The sequence below is a fragment of the Acomys minous genome, assembly GCF_964271855.1.
Source record: "Acomys minous genome assembly, chromosome: 6".
Taxonomy (NCBI): Eukaryota; Metazoa; Chordata; class Mammalia; order Rodentia; family Muridae; genus Acomys; species Acomys minous.
The window spans coordinates 106227847-106231857 of NC_140487.1; the positions used below are offsets into that span (position 1 = coordinate 106227847).

The following is a 4011-nucleotide window of genomic DNA, read 5'->3' on the forward strand; positions in this document are numbered from 1 at the left end:
ATAATGAGATCTGCCTTGTTTCATGCATGCTTTTTTGGTGTGGTTTATTAGATTTTTTGAGACAGGGTCTTGTCACTAGGTAGCTCTGGATGGCCTGGGCCTCACTCTTCAGATGAGGGCAGCCTGGAACTCACTGAGATCCCCCTGCCTGTGCTTCCTGAATGCTAAGATGAAAAGTGTGTGCTCCCATGCCCAGCTCTAAGTTTTCACTGGTTTCCTGTTATGACATATTTTTACTAATTCTATGTGTGTGAGAGACACCCATGTGGAGGTTGAGTCAATTCTCTCTTCTACCACATGAGCTCAGCACACTGAACTGCAGTCCTCTGGCTTGGTGGCAGCTGCTTTACCTACTGAGCCACCTCACTGACCCTGTTGTTGATTCTGCGGCATGGTCTCACAGCCCAGCTGGTCTTACACTCACTGCAATTCTCTGACAACCTGCTGTATCCTGGATACAATCCTAGGAATATGTATAGGAGTGTCCTGCGTGCAGAAAGAGTGAGAGCTTTGCAGTGAGAGGTTTGGCCTCTAATCCTAACTTGGCCATTTCCTGCCTGTGCCTTACATCCATTTGTTTCCATTTGCTGCTATAGGTAAACAAAAGATAGCGTCACCTGCCTGACACTGCATGTACACTCAACAGTGTATAGTTTTTGATGACTTGTAACTCAAAACAACAGAAGTAAAGAGAGGCAAAGGCTGCTAGACTCAAGTGAGTCACTGAACTTGGATCCCTGGAGTGCCACGGATCGGCTCCGTTGGGTTAGGCCCTTGGGAACGAGAGTTCTGGAAGCGTCGGTGCGCAAAGATAAGGCGAATGACAAACAGAGCAACCTAGAATTGAGTTTGCATCTGAGTGTATTTTTCAGACAAGCAGTCTAAATTTTTATACATACATTTCAAAAACATGGGGTGGGAGGTGGTTACATTTTCCCACAGAGTAGATTCAAGGAAGTCGGTGAACAATCAGGCATACACAGTACAAGTACAGAATGCAAAGTCATTGTGTTGTCATATTTTGAATTACAACTTTAAATGAAACAATACAGGGTACAGAACACACAGCGAAGACGTCATCACTTCTAAGTTACTGGCTTGGTATCAATATGCCTGCGCTCCCTCTGTCCAGGATCAATGTTCTCCCATAAACGGAACTTATGCCCGACATCTGTGTGTCAAGACAATTTTTTCTTTTAGTTCTCTTTTCTAATATCTGAGTGCCACTATCTGGAGCTTTCTTTTGAAATACTTTATTGCTTTGTAAGCCGTAATATAACTTATTACCTAACGATTAAATTTTCAGTCACGTTTCTTTTAGTAAGTGGAAGTGAAGCAGAACTACTCCAGCCATTACCAGTCCCTGGCTGCAGTCCCGAGTTAGGGTCGTCTCACAGCAACTGGTCCTGCCTGAAAAAGTCCTGATGTGGGAGGGACGGAGAGTTAAGTTAGAAGAATAGGGACAGAATCCCAATGAGAGAAAAGAGGGACTGCAGTCAGCTTCTCCTGGCAGAAATATCAGCCCCAGTCCAAGAGTCTCTCCCTGGTCGGTGGGTCGTAGCCTCAGGCCTGTGTAGTATTTGTCACACGGACTCCACTGGAGGGGTCCTGACACTGGAGCCCCAAATCTCCTGCTTTACCAAACATCTATTACTCAGTTGAATATTATATGGTATAGGTTTTATTAAAAATTTCAATCTTCTCTTTATCAGTTTCTTTATTAATTTTTTTATTAAATTTTTTGTGTTTTCTTTTGATACAGGATCTCGCACATAGCCAAGATGCCCACTGATAACCTGTAGAGTTTCCACAGCAGGTGCCACTGGTGCATCGACCCTGGCCTGAGACGGTAACACCACAGCTGAAGGCTGTGCAGTGGAACCACTTGGCATTCTTTGCACCTTAGTCTCAGCAGTCAAGGCAACACAAGGTCCTGGTGGATAGGAATGTGTACCTGTCACCAAATATGCAAATCTTACTGCTCCAGCTGGCAGTGAGTACCAACACCCGGGGACTTCTGACCGTTCCCAGCCCCCAGCAGTGAGTTCCATGGTAATGGAGACCGGCATCACCAAGAACTCGGCATCAATAGCTAAAACAGCCGCTACAGTGCCCAAACCCCAGTGGCACCCGCCATGGAAGCTCTACAGGGTTATCAGTGGCCATCGTGGCTGGGTTTGGTGAATCACTGTAGAACCTGGAAAGCAGTGGTTCCTTACTGGGTCTGCTAACAGAACTGTAAAGGTTTAGGACTTGGCTAGTGCCACATAAAGCTGACATTGACTGGCCACATCAGTGCAGTGCCTGGTGTGCTGGTGAGGCCGAGGAGCCCTCACTTGTTCTCTTATGGAGAAGACAAACAAGTCAAGTGCTGGGATCTTGAGTATAACAAGGCTGTGAGGCACTACCACGGCCACGTCAGCGCAGTGTATGGCCTGGATCTGCATCCAGCCAGCGATGCCCTGGTGACTTGTAGTCCAGATTCCACTGCTCCCATCTGGGATGTGAGAACTAAAGCCAGGCTACACACTCTGTCTGGACACACCAGTGCAGTGGCCGCCGTGAGGTGCCAGGCTGCAGAGCCACAGGTTATTACTGGGAGTCAGGACACCACAATACAGTTATGGGGTCTGGTGGCTGGAAAGACAACAGTGGCACTGACCAATCATAAGAAATCAGTCAGGAGCCGGGTGTGGTGGCGCACGTCTTTAATCCCAGCACTCGGGAGGCAGAGGCAGGTGGATCGCTGTGAGTTCGAGGCCAGCCTGGTCTACAAAGTGAGTCCAGGATGGCCAAGGCTACACAGAGAAACCCTGTCTCGAAAAACCAAAAAAAAAAAAAAATCAGTCAGGGCTGTAGTCTTACACCAGAGACATTACACATTTGCCTCTGGATCTCCAGATAACATAAAGCAGTGGACATTCCCTGATGGAGGCTTCATTTGTAATCTCTCTGGCCATAGTGCAATTGTTAACACGCTGGCAGTCAACGCGGACGGGGTCCTTGTCTCTGGAGCTGACAATGGCACTGTGCACCTGTGGGACTAGAGAACTGGCTACAGTTGTCAGCGACTTCATGCAGCTGCACAACCTGGGTCTTTAGACAGTGAGTCAGGAATATTTGCTTGTGCTTTTGATCAGTCAAGAGAGATGGCTGCTAACAGCTGGAGCGGATAAAACCATTAAGGTCAGCCTTAATGGCTGGCTCCTGTGTAATTGAGATTGAGTTCAGATTCTAGGGCTGCTCCTGGGGCGTTCTGGACTGGGTAGTCTGTCCAGCGTCAGATTCTTATTGGTCACCTGTGAATGGTGGTAGCAGGGGTGGACAGTCATGGGGAGTTTTTGGAGAGTTCCTGTGTTGTGACTATTTGAAATGTTAGTGAGCCTCAGGTCACTGGGGCCTCTCTGAGTCCTTTTGTTTTGTTGTTGCTGGAGGTGAAGGTATGGAACGCTCTAGAAAGAACAGTTTAACCTCACAGTCAGCCTTGCCTACACAGTGAGTTGGAGGCCAGCCTGCATTACCTGAGATCCTCTGTCAAAAATAAATAAATAAAGAGGAAAGATTGGTTCTCAGTTGTGGAACATTGGTTTCTTTTTTTTTTTTTTTTTTTTTTTTTTTTTTTGCCCTTATAGGTTACTATGGTGACAGACTATGGAGCTTTTATCAAAATCCCGGGCTGTCGAAAACAAGGTGGGAGCCCTTAACTGGAAATTCAGCACTTCCATTACACTCATTCTGCTATGGCCCCACAGCGTCTTCGAGCGTCTTCACGCTAGGACCTAGATTGTTCAGATAGTTGCTTGTTTATTTTACTTTATTTTCAGTGTAGCAATAGGGATCCAGTTTTATTATATGAGTGTTTGCCCTAAGAGACAGAGAGAGAGAGAGAGAGAGAGAGAGAGAGAGAGAGAGAGAGAGAGAGAGAGAGAGAGAGAGGGAGAGAGAATGTGGGGAATTGAGCTCATATCCCCAGGACCCCCAAACAAACCCAGCATGGCATGCATTTCTGTA

The 4011-nt window shown here is 46.9% G+C and overlaps 1 pseudogene across 1 annotated transcript; it reads left to right on the plus strand.

Annotated features, from left to right (window-relative positions):
- Positions 1–1757: 1757 nt before the first annotated feature.
- Positions 1758–3505, plus strand: LOC311599127 (pleiotropic regulator 1-like; annotated as a pseudogene). Its single transcript has one exon. The product of its transcript is annotated as a pleiotropic regulator 1-like (transcript).
- Positions 3506–4011: the final 506 nt, after the last annotated feature.